The sequence below is a fragment of the Rhipicephalus microplus genome, chromosome X (genome assembly GCF_043290135.1).
Source record: "Rhipicephalus microplus isolate Deutch F79 chromosome X, USDA_Rmic, whole genome shotgun sequence".
Classification (NCBI taxonomy): domain Eukaryota; kingdom Metazoa; phylum Arthropoda; class Arachnida; order Ixodida; family Ixodidae; genus Rhipicephalus; species Rhipicephalus microplus.
This window is the reverse complement of record NC_134710.1, coordinates 112,851,463-112,869,769: the sequence shown is the minus strand read 5'-3', so window position 1 is coordinate 112,869,769 and position 18,307 is coordinate 112,851,463. Positions and strand designations below refer to the sequence as shown.

Here is an 18,307-nt window from a genome sequence, read left to right as displayed (position 1 = left end):
TCACAAAGATCCATGCATACGAGAGTACCTGAAAGCGTATGGCTTTGTTTCCCCAGGTGGTCGAAATTTCCGGAGCCCTCCATTACGGCGTCTCTCATAATCATATCGTGGTTTTGGGACGTTAAACCTCCAAAATCATCAAATTATGGCTTTGTTCCTATAACTGCCCGTTATCAAGTGCCGGTAACTCCTCTGTCTGTAGTAAAGTAAGCGCCTGTAATGACGTTCAAGTACTAAAAAGTCCGGTGACTCACTGTGTGCGTTCTTATATCCTTCCTGTTCCATTGTGTAAGGACGTGACTGTTTGTTGAGCACAGTCACATGGAGTACTGCTGTTTGGTTTAACATTTGCTCACAAAGGCGCTTGGTACGAGCTGCTATAACTTTACAGATTTTTTTTTCTATTCCCACTGTTGAGAGATATCTCTAACAGTTTATTCCAGACAAGAAAAAATGATGAAATTTGAAGAAACATTGTTGTGTATTTTACAATGACATTCAAATAAAGATAGAAAATGATTTGGTTTACATTAACTAACTGTACTTTAAGAACTCGAATGCCATAAGTTTCACTGTCATAAATTCATTATTAGCGAAGAACATCAAGGTTTAAATTTCATTCTTTCGCGCCAAAATCACCTCGCGTGACACAAGAAATTTCAAAATGTATTCTTCGTGGTTTCGCGACACTGGTTCGATAAAAGTTTCTGAAACTTCGTACGCTAGGTCTATGGCACCCAACATATCACAATGTACTTCAGTTTTATCGATTAGAAGCTACTATAGAACACAGTAGACGCCTTGAGAATGTATGACGTCACGGCGTTTGGTATGGGGATTTCCAGGTGGCGTCACTAACCGCAGTTTCTTTTTGCGCGTTTTCTCACTTAAGAAAATGTCGTGTCACGCTAAAAAGAGTGTTCTCGAGATTGTTAAATTGTACTTCACTTGTACGCGAAAAATAATTTTGTTCTTCAGAGTCCCTTTAAAGGGAGACCAAAGACAATTTTCTATTATCGCTTACTTAATCCTTCACAACTCAGCTCACTGCAGTTGCATACATTTTAACTGTCAGTTTGTGGGCATATCAACCACATTGCATAGATGGATGTATTGATACTATGAGCGTCCCATTTATAACGTGGTGGTGGCCTGATAAATGTTACAGTGCCTTCTAAATTCAGAACAAACAACTTCACTTACTAACATCCTTAGTTGAATCCGGTTGGGGGATCATGACTTTGGTGTTGGTACCGCGTTCCATTTGAATCCTGACGGCATGCTTGCCTTCAAGAAAGACGAAAAGAGCGAGAAATGGTGAGTGCTGCGAGAGCACATCAAGGAAGTACAGCGCTTGAAAGCCACGAGGCGCTTCACGGTCAAGGCACGGTCGAAATCTGGATCGACTGTCTGGCCGCTAGAGCACGTAAGTGCCTGAGCTGCACATGAATACCATGACCAAGTTCTAAAAGGTTTAGTTGACATATCAGAACCTGTATGGCTTCCTTCTCCAAAATGCAACAAACGTAGCGAAATTCACTTAATCACAAAAAGTGCAACGCAGTGCTCACGCATTTCGTCACACATTTCTGGGGGGCATCCTTCTCTATGTCCTGTGTGTGGTATCCTGGTGTCAACTGCCAGTAAGGGTTCGAGCAGCAGCTAGTCTTGTCACGTTTTTTTTTTTTTTTTTGAAGCTGCGGTTCTACCGTCATCCCAACTGACAAAGGGACGACTCTTGCGTGCATGCGTCACAAATGCATTGGGCAAGCCATGACGGTATAAAACATAGTGTTTACACTCTGTCAATCACCGAGTGAGGCTTCCCGCTCCACCAGAATGTGCAGTACTTACATGGTATCTTACAGATAATGCCCACAAAACGTTTCTACTAGGCAGTCCTTCACATTGAAAATTCTCTGACGAAGCTTATTCGACAGCATATACACAGTGCTTATGGGGCATACTGAGATTGTTCAGAGGAGATAACAGATTCGCAACTAGACACCACAAATTTTGAAATAAGCTGCATTAAGAAAACCTAGAACAGCACAATTCCTTTTATTTCCAATTACTCAGAGTACATTTATACAAAAAACATAGTTATTTGCAAAAATTATTTACTACAAAAACACACACAATATGAATGAGCAGGTTTTGCAGTTATCATCAAGACCAGCATCACAGAGGACCAGTGCATAAAAAAGCGGTTTAACATTGGTATTACATGTTTAATTTGACGACAATCGGGCCTGATCTCGATAAAATTTCATGATAGGTTAAGCTCCTTTATGCAAGCTGCAGAAGGGGGCCAATCACTGTTGAGAAATGTTAGACTATTGGGCTCGGTCGCGATTGGAACTGTACTGTGCGACACCAGCATGAGTTTTGAGTGCGACATCTCTAGAAGCCCACCAATAGGCAAATGAATACGAGTAACTACTTACAACGATGTAATGTGCACTATATACATATATACATGCACACACGTTTACAGTACGTTCGCTGCACATTTCACTCATGTTTAATGAGTGAAAGACATAACCAGTGCACCTTGCCAACCTACGGAAGAAATCGATGCGGCACGTAGTGTGTTCGTCGGAAGTATCCTTTCGGCCCTCCATCCGAGCTGTCGTCATTTGACAGAGAAAGAGTTTTCGTCTTGGAAGCCAAACAAGTGGGCTCGTCATCGTAGGAAGTTACTGCGAGGATGAAAAAATGGGGCCACCAGGACTACGTAGTAAAACATAAGCGCAATAACTAAATGACTAGCGTTAGCTGTAACGCCAAAGCCGATCAGGTGCAACTATGTAGGAAACTGCTTAAACGCAATTAGCTTTGAGATGTGCCTTCCTTCCAAGTTCCCCATGGCTAAGCTCTTGAAGTTCAGCTGCTATATAACGTTTCTAGGTAGTTTGAATTCAGTCTGATAGCAGCTGTACGTACGTGTTTGAACAGTTTAAGCTGCAAGCAAGGCCACATACCATTAAAAACAGCTAGGACAGCAAGCACAAATGTTTGAAAAAGAGATTATTGTGAAAGCCCAATACTCTGCCACAAATGATAGAGCCCCGTGGTCACCTTAATTTTAACGTATTTCTTAATAGAGATCAACAGTAGTCACTGCTGGACGGATCAAGCTAATCTGAATCGCGTTCGGCGTAAATCGCGATTTCCTCGATCACCTCGGTCGGACCTGATCGTGATCAATGTGCCCATGTGGCCCCGGTATTTGACAGTTCTCTGGCCTCGCGCTCAAAATGACCCTGATAATGACCGCGAGACAGCATTCACATCAGTAACGCAGCTTAACGATGCCAAAGTAAAACATGCTTTTGTCAGTAGGGCACAAGCACCCCGCCGAGGTTTCCAGGTTTCATCATGCGCGTTTGCATCAAGCATTTTTATAAGGCCTATTCCGTAATCCGGTTCAACTGAGATTACGTGCATACGCTAAGCTTACGACCGTATCGGCCAGAACGTAAGTAGGAGACATGTATACTGTTGATTTGCAACAACCTACGTGGACAGTTCGATCAAGAAAGGCTTCACTGCGCTAAACTAACCGGCGCGTTCGGTTCGACTGCCCAGCGGCCGCAAAACTCACTCACCACCGTCGGCACCAACATCGTTGACAGCTTCGTGGCGTCTGTCCGCAGTCTCGACATTTTGCGACGGCGAAAACCGATTGATCGGCGTCAGTTTGCGGTAGCAAGACCCGTCGATCCAAATTAGCTCGCAGTTCAGAACATCCACGTTCATGTTGGGAAAACTACGCGCAGTTTCCCACGGGCGAGCTACGGTATTGTAATATAAAGGTCAGTAGCGAATTCACACGAAATGTAGAGCGTGTGTAAAGTCAAACATTAACGAAATAAATAACGAAGCTTGGATAAAGAGAAAGCAAGACTGTGAAGCGTAGAACGCGGCGTTGAGGGTTGAGTCCTTCCTCCGTGGTTGAGCCGGTCGCCAGCCCTCGAGCAACGGCGCGAGCACACAGAACACCTACCAGTGCAGCTGTAGTGAACAACGAGCCTGATGACGTCACCGTAGGCAAAAAACCGCAGTTTTCAATGACGACATAGAAAAAGCGGGAACTTTGGTTTCTTTAATGTTGCGGAACCAAAGACTAAAAAGAACTCCAACGCTTAATCTTGCCCTATATCTGCGATAATCCGGCGGTAATTGTGCGTTTAATGTAGCGCTAATGAAGTTCTCGCGCAGGCTTTGCATATCCCGCGCTAAACTCTGCGCTAGTCTCGTGTAGTTCGAAATCCGCACAGACGCTAATGTTGTTCTTGTACATATGTTGCCGTAGTCCTAAATCCTGCGCTTCACAGAGCTCCACTGCCTTCACACCCGAGGAAGTGCGTTGCGTGGGTGACCAAGAGGTTCCCTGGACAATTTGATTAATTATGAACAAAGTGTAACAATGTGTCCTCTATATATTTCTGTACGTTCTATCAAGCATTTACGTCACCTTAAATCCCAATGAAATCTCTCGTGTATTTTTGTTCGTTTTCTTGAAAAAAAAAAGTTTTTTTGATGTTCTGAATTTTTCATGCAAATTGTATTCTGCTTGTATATCTCCCGCTAGACCCCCTACTAGCCTATGGCTATGGGTCTAATCAGTGTTGTGCATTTCATGAAATGTAATCAAAACAACCTCAATAAAAAAATCGCACGCTTGCCGATGTGATGGTGTACTCTTTCGCGAGGCTCGGATATCATCCATATCGATCTAAGATACATAACGGCGATTAATTTTTGATTATTTTTGTTGTGAATACTCAGACCTTAATATTTCTCTGCGATGGGTACCTGAAGATGGCGGCTGCCATTTTTTTATAGCATTTGAGAGTGCCAGGGTGCAAAGGACGACAGAGCAACACTGACGCCTAGAGGGTATCTTTCACCCCTCGCGTTATTTTGTGATCTACACAATAGCTTCTGTTCGGCATCCGCGCTAAGGGGGGACACAGAGAATTGGAAGCGGTACCGGCATCAGTCCAATGTCACCGTTTCGTTCTCCGCGTGCGGTTGGAGAAGAGTTAGCGCAGCATCTCATGTAGCTGATATCTAAAGGTGGCGACCACAGTGACGTTATAGTGCAAGGTAGTTATTTGACCATGCCACATGAGCCAGATGATGGAGGAACAATCAAGCCGGTCCCCTGAGTTGTTTGGCACTTGAAAAGGCTCAAGTCAACACAATCAAGTGAAATGTGTCGCTTTCGCACAATTTTTAAAGCGCATCTTGACTTCTTTTGGGTTAATGAAACACAAGGCTCGAGGTGAGGCGACCAGGGCAGACAGTGCTTCACGAAGTTGCCCTATTGTATCTGCTGCATGCCACCGCGCTAGCTCACAGAATTATTTCAAGTATGGTTCAGAACTGTAGGGTGTGGGCAATTAGTATAAATTGCATCTCGAATCGAATATAGTGCCGAATAGACGGCCAAAATTATCGAATCGACATAGGCGTGCACTGGGGCAGCGGTCGCCCTCTTTGCCACTTATATAAGAGGGTAGGTGCGAAATCTGAATTCATACATTGAACTACAATTAGGGGGGTGGGGGTCACGAGGGGGTGCCCCCCCCCCCCCCCCCGTACTACTGCTGAGGAATCGTGCACGCGCCTACGTGAATCAAATAACTAATATTTCATTGAATATTGAAGAAAAAAACGAAGAAATTCATGAAATCTTCACATCATCGAGCATATTGCGGTTTATTATAAGTGCACTGCAACCAAAACGCTACAATTAAATTGGGATGCAGCAGTGCAAGTTGTCCACATGACCTGGCCTCTCGACGTGACGTTTCGGTGCGTGTTTCCTACAGGCAAAGCATATATGGGCTCGACGTTTACTTCAGCAGGCATAAGAAGATATCGCAAAGCAATTTTGGTGATAATTGAACAAGGTCCAGTTCCGTGCTCTCTTGTATGTCAAAGATCATCATACTTTCTTGGGATATCAGGGACTCGTTGAGGACAGACAGGCAAAGGACTTTACTCAGGTCCTGAGGGACTAACCGCGGGATGACCCGCTGGGACCCTCGGCCAGCCGCTGGCTGCTGCCATGTCGGAATCGAGAGGCTTTGCCTCTCCCCTCTTTCACAAGCCCTCTGCCCGTTATTCGGGCATGATCATTGAGGTGTGTGTGTGTTTTTAATTATTTGACTATACGGTTCAGTGTCCTGGTTATTTTTTTCACTCGGGCAGTTCAACGGCCTCACTGACCGTGACCAATTATTATTAATTTGCTGGAGTTACGACTTGTGGAAATGGCATAGTCTTATTTAAAATAAATACGCGCTCGCTTTTAAACCAGCTGGAATATTACTTGTGAAAAAATAATGAAAGGTCGACTCCAACGTCATTAGTTTTAGCTGTATCAATAGGAATAAGCTTTGCCGCGTTTTAGATATTCATCCTGTGGAATCGTTCGAAACTAAGAATAATAGCTTAGCTATCCGAAAATCGAATTAATCGATTCGAATTAGAAACTCGAATACTAAGTAGTAATATCTGGGGTTTTAACTCCCAGAGCCACGCTATGATTATGAGAGACACCGTTATGGAGGGCTCCGGAAATTTTGACCATCATCGCTGTAACAATGTTGGCTCAAATGAAGCGTCCCCACGCGGCGCTGATAGTTGTGTTGAGCTGTGCGAGCCTGGCACAGCGGGGGGGGGGGGGGGGGGGGGGGGCGTTTTGGAAACAATAAACAACAGTTCGTTCTGGGCTACGCGCTCAACATGTTATGATGTTCTTCGCGGGCCTGATGGCCTACTGTTTGCGGTATCACTACCGCCTGGCCATCCGTTAATCTACACTTGTAACAACTGATCCCATTCTCGTCACCAGTTGTTACATGTGTAGATTAACGGATGGCCAGGCGGTAGGGATACCGCAAACAGTACGCCATCAGGCGCGCGAAGAACATCAGAACATGTTGAGCCCGTAGCCCAGAACGAACTGTTGTTTATTGCTTCCAAAACGGCCACCACCCCTGCACCCACCCCACTGTGCCAGGCTTGCACAGCTCAACACAACTATCAGCGCCGCGTGAGGGCGCTGCATTCGAGCCAGCATTGTTACAATCGCACAGCAGACGGGCTTCAAACATATGTCGCCTCCACCAATATATGCGACCGCTGCGGCCGGCATCGAACCCGCGACCTGCGGGTCAGCAGCAGAGCTCCGTATCCACCGCGGCGGACACACTCGAATATTCGCACACCGGCGCCATGTTCTGGATTTGAGTATTTTAAGTACATTTCTCGTGCCTTGGCACTTCGGCACATAGCGGGAAAGTTGGCATGTGCCTCAAAAGATTTTCGATGGCATGAAAGATATATTTACGCAGAATCAGGCTTTTAAATCAGGTCTACGAATTACCATGTCTTTGTGTCAGCTGTAAACGTTTTTATTGAACCATGCATGTATATTGTTGGTATTTCTTTTATTTAGTTACAGTGAGGATTTATATCTCATATTAGAGATTTATAATAAAACTGCCCGGCAATATAGTATACGTGCAGCTCCACTTCCATATACGTCAATTTATATGCATGTCAAAGCCACACCATTACGGACGTTCGAATGTTGGTAAGCAGAGCTCTGCAATTCCTTGTTGCGGCCGTACTTGCTTGAGGGCTGAAATCTTGGTGTCGTCTGATCGCATGCTGAGAACTGCTGACGTATATCGTCATCACACTCCAGACGTTCAAGTTGCGCGAAGAAGGAAATCGGCTTGGTAGCGGACTGCAGAATGTTTTTTTTTGTTTTTTGCTTAGCGTATGGCCTACCGTAAAATTCTGAGTGCGCGCCCGGGACGGCCCTTTCCCCTAACGTTTTTGGAGATGTTAAATAGGTGCGAATAACGAAGCAACCCCTTACCCCCACTTCCCCCCTCTTTCATTTCTTGTCAACCTGTTCTCTGATAAGGAATCTGCTACACATGTTTACACAAACTCAAGTTAATCCTGAGGGTCTCTTTAGATGTGTGCACTATTCAGTGTGGCGCGAAGCTGTATAACGAGTTGTCACACGTTGTTGGAATACTTGAAGAACTTCTTTCGCCCGTTAACGCGTCAAATCTAACACGAGGATTTCCGTCGGTTCAGTAGAAAGAGTACATGCATGCGTAATCGATACCTTATTTAATTAGATGGGTGTGCATCCTTAGATTGCTCCACCGCCATAATGAGTTGGGTGACCGAGCAAGGGTCAGCTCCCTCCCAAGTCCAAATTTTGTCCGAGCGCGCTTGCTAGGAATATTACGGCGGAGTTCCATTCTATAAAAATTATCGTACGAGACATCCATGAACCTTACTAGTTTTCAAAGTGTGAAATGCCTGTCTTAGCGCACCCCGCATGGCTTGCCTAAACTCAACCCGATCGAAGATCACATTTCGTCACTGGCATGGGTATCACACATGGGACAATATTGTCCCATGTGTGATACCTGGCACGGTGACATTTCGGGGATGGTTTAGTTATCTAACACGCATGTACCGGACACACGGCCGGACAGAACTCGAAGGCAATAAACTTGACAATTGATGCGTGCGAATCGCAAAACCAGCATGTGACCCGCAATCAAATTTTAAAATTTGCGCTTCATTGCTGTGTACATCATTCATTGACGCTAGGGGGCAATAATGTCAAAACTTGACGTCACGTTTTTTTCCCTTGTTTTTTTTTGCAACCCTCGCAAAAAGTACGAGTAAACGTAAGATATGGCTAAAATTAGTGAAATTAGCTTGAGAAACATAATAACAAACGTTCAAGCTTAACACACGAAGTTCTTGGTTTCATATTTCACAGGTTCCGCTTCCTTTATTCATCGCGTATGCTTTTGTTTTAATATTGATTTTCTTGCTTTCGTGCATTGTCAAGAGTTTCGCTGGCCTTCCACGTGGGCCAGCCGGACGCGTCGTCATATGTTGAATGAAAGTAAGTGACTAGCGTGCCGTAAACGTCACTGAAATTCATCCTTAATCCATCCAGTGTGCGGCTGCGGGTGCTAACCGCGGGTGCTAACCACGTGAGAACTTTCGGAACCAGTTGCGACAAACGCGTCAGTAAGGCATAATCCAGCGAGAGGAAAGGAACTTTCAAAGTCCGAGCTCTTCAAGAGATCGAAGCCAGCGTACAGGCGATATGGGAGGCCGAGAAAGTGTTCGAGGTAGACGTGGGCGGTGATCAAGGCGACGGCAAATTCTTCGTCACGTTTCCCTACCCGTACGTGAACGGGCGGCTACACCTGGGCCACTCGTTCTCGCTGTCAAAGTGCGAGTTCGCCGTCGGCTACCAGCGTCTGCTGGGCAATAAATGCCTCTTTCCGTTCGGTTTTCACGCCACCGGAATGCCGATCAAGGCATGCGCCGACAAACTAGCGCGCGAGATGGAGGAGTACGGCTGCCCGCCCGTCTTTCCGGAGGACGACGCCGGTGACGAGGGCTCCAAAGATGCCGTCGGCGACGCGGCAGAGGCCTTGCTCAAGAGCAAAGCCAAATGAAAGAAGAGCAAGGCCGCCGCCAAGACCGTAGCGGCGAAGTACCAGTGGCAGATCATGCAGTCGCTGGGACTTTCGGACGCCGAAATCGCGAAGTTCGCCGACGCCGGATACTGGCTTCACTACTTCCCGCCCATAATCCGCGAAGACCTGAAAAGGATGGGCATCAAGGCGGACTGGAGACGTTCTTTCGTGACGATGGACGTGAACCCGTACTACGATTCGTTCGTCCGTTGGCAGTTCCTCCGGCTGAAGGAGAAGCAGCGCATCAAGTTCGTCAAGTGCTACACCATCTTCTCACCCTAGGTCAACCAGCCCTGTATGGACCACGACCGGAGTGCTGGGGAAGGCGTTGGACCGCAGGAGTATCTTCTAGTCAAGATGAAGGTGGTCGAACCTCTACCGCTAGCCATGAAGACGTTGCAGGGCCGCAATGTGTTCCTGGTCGCAGCCACTCTACGGCCGGAGACGATACGGGCAGACCAACTGCTGGGTTCGACCTGACATGGATTACGTGGCGTTCGAGCTCAAGAACGGCGACGTTTTCGTTTGCACATACCGGGCCGCTCTCAACATGAGCTACCAGGGCTTCACGACTGACAACGGCAAAATCAAAGTCCTCGTCAACCTCAAGGGCCAGGATCTAATTGGTCTTGGGTTTTCTTCGCCGCTGACCTGCCACAAGATAATTTACACGCTTACCATGCTCAACATCAAGGAAGACAAGGGAACGGGAGTGGTGACGTCGGTGCCTTCGGATTCTCCGGACGATTACGCCACCTTGCGTGACTTGAAGAACAAGGAACTCCTGTGGCAAAAGTATGGCGTTGCTGACAACACGGTACTGCCGTTCGATCCAGTTCCCATCGTAGAGGTGCCTGGCTATGGCTCGCTCTCGGCCGTTGAGTTGAGGTCTGCGACGAATTAAAAATCCAAAGCCAGAACGATCGCGACAAGCTTTAGGAAGCGAAGGAGAAGATCTACCTCAAGGGCTTCTACGAAGGTGTGCTCCTGGTGGGACCGTACAAAGGAAAAAAATTCAAGATGTCAAGAAGGACACCCAAAAAGGTATGGTCGACGAGGGCAAAGCCGTCGTGTACATGGAGCCTGAGAAAAAGGTGATTGCACGCTCAGGTGACGAGTGTGTGGTGGCACTGTGTGACCAGTGGTACCTCGACTATGGCTACCCCAAGTGGAAGGACATGGCAAGAACTGCCTTGTCCAAGATGGAGACGTACTCTGAGGAAGTTCGCAAGAACTTTCAGGCCACCCTGGACAGGCTCTGCAAGCATGCATGTTCGAGAACTTATGGTCTCGGTACCAAGTTGCCATGGGACGAATCGTGGCTGCTAGAGTCACTGTCCGATTCCACAATCTACATGGCTGACTACACAGTTGCTCACTACCTCCAGGGTGGCGACCTCGTGGGTGGATCGGCTTGTCCTCCATATTTCATAAACCCCGAAGATACGATGCCAGAAGCCTGGGACTACGTGTTCCTCAATGTTGCCAGTAAGACCGAGCTTCAGAAGAAAGATGCCCTCGATGCCATGAAGAAGGAGTTTGAATTCTGGTATCCCATGGACCTGCGCTGCTCTGGCAAAGACTTGATACCAAACCACTTGTCCTACTGCATATTTAACCATTGTGCCATGTGGCCCGAAAATCCCGAGAAGTGGGTTCTAGGCATGCGGGCCAATGGACACCTGTTGCTAAACTCTGAGAAGATGTTTAAATCTACAGGGAACTTCCTCACCCTTGCAGATGCGTTGGACAAGTTTTCAGCTGATGGAATGCGGCTCGCTCTTGCGGACGCTGGCGACGGCATTGAAGATGCAAATTTCGTTGAGACCATGGCAGATGCCGGAATCTTGCGTCTGTACACGTTCCTTGAGTGGGTGAAGGAGATGCTTGCCTCACTGTCTTCACTACGCACAGGCCCGACAGACAGCTATGTAGACCGAGCTTTCGAAGCCGACATGAGCCATGGTGTCTTGACAACCAAAGAACACTATGACCAAATGATGTTTAAGGAAGCTTTGAGGACTGGAGTTTTTGAATTCCAGGCTGCCAGAGACAAGTACCGTGAGCTGTGTGTGCTGAGAGGAATGCACAGAGACCTCGTCTTGAAGTTCATTGAAACGCAGGCTGTCATCCTGAGCCCTATATGTCCACACATCTGCGAGCACGTGTGGTCTATGCTCGGAAAAAAGAAGAGCATTATGCACACCAGATGGCCCGTCGTCACTGCGCCCGACGAAACTCTCTTGAAGTCGTCGCAGTACCTAATGGACTCCGTGCAGGATTTCAGGCTGTGACTGAAGGCAGTTCGCCCTGCTGGAAGCAAGTGTAGCAAGAAGAAAGACCTCTCGATGCACCCTCCGGGACCCCAGATGGTTCAGGCAACAATATGGGTCACCAAGACTTTCCCTCCGTGGCAGCTGACAATCCTAACCACACTCAAGCAACTCTTCCAGAAGCACAACGGTCTTCCAGACAACAAGGTCGTGTCGGCGCAGCTCAAGGACAAGCCATAAGCTAAAGAAGCACATGAAAAAGGTGATGCCATTCGCGCAGGCAGTGCGGGAGAAGGTTGAGAAGCTCGGTATCGGTGCTCTCAACGTGACCCTTGACTTCGGTGAGCGGGAGGTGCTCTTGGAGAACTTGAGGTACATTCTCAACACGCTAGAAGTAGATGACATCGAATTAAAGTTCAGTGACGACCCGACGACCGAGGAGGTCGTCTGGGAAGAGTGCTGTCCCGGTAAGCCGCGCGCGCTGTTTTGCAGTGACACCTTCGTCAACGTTTGCTGCATCAACCAGCAGCAGTCGTCCGGCTGCTTCGAGGTGCAGGTTCCCGTGCTTGACGAAGACAGCGCATCCAAGGTGTTGGCGCGGTAGGGTAGAGTGAGCGGTCATATTAGTTTCGACGGCCTTCCTGTGAAGCTTCTCAGGTACGAAGATCCGACAATGGGCCCGCGGAAGATTCCAACTTTAGATTGTGAAGAAACTGGCAAGGTTGTCGTCCCCAACGAGGCCATCTTTCGCATCAAGGGCGACAAGAGTGGCGTAGAGGTTGAACTGGACGGTACTAGAGTGGACATGGGGAGCCAAATGTCGTACATTATTGTGCCTCAAGTTTGATGCAGCTGCTGTGATGTGTTACCTGCAGAACTATTTAATAAAATGGTTTCTGTGCACATTCATGAGTGTTTACGCTGTAGGACGCACATCGTTGTGTAGCTTACATGGCTCCGTTATGTACCGTTCAGTAACGGCACTATGTAAGGCTGCTGTACAAATAACAAGCAGGTCTTTTGTTAATTGTGGTGCTGGTAAATAAATAAAATGGAGGATCAGATTTATTCCTTCAGTGCTTTTGACTCGACGTTAATGGCAAGAAGCCATTACAATGGCTTCTTGCCATTGTAATGTGATTAATGACAATTGAATGACAATGTAATGTAATTAATGACACAAGCTAATGCACAAGAAAGAAATACTGGATAGCACCGCCACTTTAAAACTCCAACAACCAAACGCCATGACGTCATCAATTTTAACGGTGCCTAATAAGGCCTACGCAGCTCCTGATCAATGAAAATGGATTACATTAACCTCTGAGGTAGCTATAGACCTAACATGGCAAGTATCCGAAAAATTTCGTTGAGTCAATGTGTTCATTATGTGACCAATTCATTTTTTAATTACATGACGTCACGTGTGGGGATTTCGCCGCAAAATTTAAAAACACATCTTAGACCTTCAATTTCTCTTCTATTAATGAGCTCATCAAGGCAAAATAATTGACATTATAGTTCCCAGAGAACATTTTTATCAATGTTTAATAGTGCACTGCGATGTGGCGAATATCTTCGGAAGCAATGACATGACACTTGTGAGGTGTGGCAAACAAGCAAAGTCCATTTTCGATGGAGGCGAAAATGCTATAGGCCCGTGTGCTCAGATCTGGGTGCACTTTAAAGAACCCCAGGTGGTCCAAATTTCCGGAACCCTCCACTGCGGCGTCTCTCATATTCATATGGTGGTTTTGGGACGTTAAACTCCACATATCATCATCATCAAAAGAGCCAAGTGCGTCGCATTCGCAGCCGAAGCTGACGACTACGATGTGCATAATAATTAAGGAATTATCGAAAGCTAGAGCGGTCCAGCGTTTAGTGCCATGGCGTATAAAATAATGTTGGAAAGACGAGAACAGGGTTCTCACTTTTGCAACACTGCCTGTAGTAAGGCAATTAATAAAAAAACGTATAAAATGGCAATCAGCGTTCAATTGCAGCGGATAAGCTGTGCAACTTCTTAGTGAAATTATTGTAGTGAGAACATGTGCCGATTACACAGCTGATTGTTCCGCTCACAGCTTTGCGTAACAATTACGGGAGCCATGCCATTGTAGAGTACGACACCCGAACAACCAATCAAAAGAAAAAAAAATTGTCAGATCCAACGTACCTGGGGAACCGATGCTATGCGAAGCATCCGGATGGAAGGTGACTGTGCTGTAATTTTTTTATCGAGTGAGACATTACAAAGTGGCGATAAAGATATGTTCAACTGCACGCAAGTCATCATCATCATCATCATCATCATCATCATCATCATCATCATCATCATCATTATCATCATCAGGCTGACTACGTCCACTGCAGGACAAAGGCCTCTCCAATGTTCCACCAGCTAAATCAGTCCTGTGCTTGCTGCTGCCAATTTATACCCGCAAACCTCTTAATCTCATCTGCCCACCTAACCTTCTGTCTCCCCCTAACCCGCTTGCCTTCTCTGGGAATCCAGTCAGTTACCCTTAATGACCAGCGGTTATCCTGTGTACGCCCTACATGCCCGGCCCATGTCCATTTTCTCTTCTTGATTTCAACTACGATATCCTTAACCTCCGTTTATTCCCTGATCCAATCTGCCTTCTTCTTGCCTCTTAAGGTTACACCTACCATTTTTCTTTCCATTGCTCGTTGCGTCCTCCTCAATTTAAGCTGAACCCTCTTGGTAAGTCTCCAGGTTTTTGCTCCATAGCTAAGTACCGGCAAGATACAGCTGTTATATACCTTCCTCTTGACGAATAGTGATAATCTAACTGTCATAATTTGAGAGTGCTTGCCAAATGTGCTCCACCCCATTCTTATTCTTCTAGTCACTTCAACCTCGTGGATCGGCTCCGCGGTTATTACCTGCCCTAAGTAGACATAGTCTTTTACAACTTGAAGTGCACTATTACCCATCTCGAAGCGCTGTGCTCATCCGAGGTTGTTGTACATTACTTTCGTTTTATGCAGATTAATTTTACGACCCACCTTTCTGCTCTCCTTGTCTAACTCCGTAATCATCAGTTGCAATTCGTCCCCTGAGTTACTCAGCAATGCAATGTCATCGGCGAAGCACAGGTTACTAAGGTACTCTCCATTAACTCTTATCCCTAACTGTTCCCATTCTAGGCCTCTGAAAATCTCCTGCTAGCACGTGGTAAATGGCATAGGGGAGATTGTATCACCTGCCTTACGTCTTTCTTGATTGATATTTTCTTGCTTTCTTTATGAAGCACTACGGTAGCAGTTGATCCCCTGTAGATTTCTTCCTGGATGTTTATATATGCTTCATCGACGCCCTGATTCCGCAGTGTTTGTATGACTGCTGATATTTCTACTGAATCAAACGCCTTCTCATAATCAATGAAGGCTATGTATAGTGGTTGGCTGTATTTTGAGCATTTCTTTATTACCTGATTGATAGCATAAACGTGGTCTATTGTTGAGAGCCTGTTCGAAATCCTGCTTGTTCCTTTGTTTGATTGAAGTCTAATGTTTTCTTTGCTCTGTTAGCAATTACCTTTGTAAATAGCTTGTATACCATGGAGAGCAAGCTGATAGGCCTGTAATTCTTCAAGTCCTTGTCATCTCCTTCCTTGTGTAATAAGGTGATGTTGGCATTTTTCCAAGACTCTGGTACTCTTCCCGTCAGGAGACACCTCGTAAACAGGGTGGCTAGTTTTTGTAACACAATCGGTCCTCCATCATTTAGCAGATCTGGTGTTACCTGATCCTCACCAGCAGCTTTGCCTCTTTGCATGCTCTCCAAGGCGTTTCTGACTTCTTCTGGTTGGGTGTCATTACTCTTCGTTACTGGTGGGGTGCCATCTGGGTTACTGCTAGTTTTTATAGTATTTAAGGTCGTTGTTGTCTCGGCTAATGTACAGATCTCTGTAAAACTCCGCTATTTTAACTATCATATCCATATTGGTAGTTATTTTGCCGTCTTTGTCCCTTAGTGCATACATCCGATTTTTGCCTATCCCAAATTTCCTCTTCGCCGCCTTGACGGTTCCTCCGTTTTTCTGAGCATGTTCAATTCTCTCCATGTTATACCTTCTTACATCGGATACCTTACGATTATTAATCAACTTCGAAAGCTCTGCCAGTTCTATTTTGTCTGTTGCACTTGAGACTTCCATGCTTTAACGCTTCTTAATAATATTTTTCGTTTACTGGAAAAGCTTGCCAGTGCCCTGTCTAAGTACCGTACCTCCAACTTACACTGTACACTTCGTAATGATACTCGTCAGATTATCATTCATTGTGTCAACGCTAAGGCTGGTTTCCTCGATAAGAGACGCGTATCTGTTGTGAAGCGAAACTCTAAATTCCTGTACTTTCCCTCTCAGTGCTAGCTCATTGATTGGCTTCTTGCGTATCATTTCCTGCCGTTCTTTTTTCAAGTCGAACAGAATTCGAGACCGTATTCCATTCTATGATCACTGCATCGTACTTTGCCAAGCACTTCCACATCCTGCACGATGGCTGGCTGTGCACTCATTATAAAGTCTATTTCGTTCTTAGTTTCGCTATTAGGGCTCCTCCATGTCCTCCTACGGTTCGCTCGCTTTCGGTATGTATTCAAAATCCGTAAATTATTGCGTTCTGAGAATTCTACAAGTAGCTCTCCTCTGGCGTTTCTAGTGCCGATGCCATAATCTCCTACTGCCTGGTCTCCAGCCTGCTTCTTCCTTACCATTGCAACTAAGTTTCCCATCAGTAAACAGCCGCTTATGTTTTATATAACCAGTTGTTCACAGTTGTGTAACGATGCAAACAGCAACGGGTATATTAGCAAAATCAGAAGGGGTAAGCTGATGTGAAGCGCTAGTGCTCGCGAGGATTGTAGCCCTGGAGAATTCTACGTAAATCAGCGGAGGGCGCCTAGCTACAATTGACGTTAACCCGTTGTAATGGCTGTGTCATAGGAGCACAGTCAAACGCTATTTGAAGGTTATCACGCGAGCGTCGATATACAACACCACCACGTCTCAGAATACACTTTCGAGGAGAGGGTGGTATCAAAGCAAGCTTCACTCCCTCTTTTTGCTGTTCCGGAAGCAGCGATCACTCCCGTCTGAGGAAGCTGTTTAAACGAAGCAGTGCCCAGCCATCAGCAGCGGTAACTCATCTTTTTAACCAATTCTGTAATCAGCTGTAGGTATAAGAGCCCACGAAGAATATTACACTTGATCGCGAAAAAAATGGGAGGCTCAAATTTGAAAAAAAGAAGGCGCAGAGTTCGTCTTAATAGAGATTGTTGCACCATGCAACAGCCAACGAGGGATAGAAGAAGGCGAAATCATAGTTGTCATACTTCAGAAAAGGGCCGCTAGGCCCCTTGGGCGTTAGGCTGGTCGATGCTCACGCGATAACGTTGATATTGCGCGTGACAATACACATGTAATGTTTATAAAACTGGTTAGGCAGCACTGCAACCGCAATTAACGTTTCACGAACATTATCCCGGGTCAATTCAAAAAGTAGTTCCAAGGCTTGGCGTGCCTCTGTGGAAGAATATTTGATTACCATGCAGACAGCTGTGATTCGATTCCTGTTGGGAACCTGACCTCAATGCGTTGCATTCGTCGAGTCAGTGTTGCCTATGTCAGCTTTATCTTAACGCTCACGCGTCAGAATTACTCATGCCTGTTCTCGGCGTTTCTGCGTATAGATATAAACTATGAATCACGTATGACACTTGCCCGCATGCCTGTGGCACATACCCACCTGCAGGTATGTGCCACATGTCTGGCGGAGTGGGTTTCAGGACATTCGCGACGGGATTGTGACATTATCTAGTGACCAGCGAGTCATATTCGTCAAACCACATTACCCCCCCCCCCCTTCTCACCTGCTCATTTTGGTTAACGGCAGGTTAAGGGGGTGATCACAAGAGCACCCAGGCGTAGATAGATAGATAGATAGATAGATAGATAGATAGATAGATAGATAGATATATAGATAGATAGATAGATAGATAGATAGATAGATAGATAGATAGATAGATAGATAGATAGATAGATAGATAGATAGATAGATAGATAGATAGATAGATAGATACGCTGAAAGTAACTGCAGTACGAAAAGAAATGCTTCGCATTTAAAAGTGGTTAATGACCTCTGTCACCGAACAATGCATTATACTTGCGTTGGTAGAATGCCAGCAGCCACAAGAACAGGGCATTGCCGAAATCCCCTTCGCGCGATTCCAAAAGGTCAACAGCACCAATGAAAGCACTGTCACATTTACTAAGCAAATAAACGTCCAGAAAGCAGATACCAGAATGCATTGATAATAATATATTCATTTTCACATCCGAAAATCACGATACGATTATGAGCTACGCCTTAATGGAAAGCTTCGGAGACTTATGTTGTTCTCGAACTTGCATTAAAATGGCACAGTACACGGGTCTTAACATTTCGCCTCCA

General features: G+C 46.0%; 1 pseudogene; it reads left to right on the top strand.

Moving 5' to 3' along the window:
- The first annotated feature begins 1,279 nt into the window (after positions 1-1,279).
- LOC119176328 (leucine--tRNA ligase, cytoplasmic pseudogene) lies at positions 1,280-12,729 on the top strand (annotated as a pseudogene).
- The last annotated feature ends 5,578 nt before the right edge of the window (positions 12,730-18,307 follow it).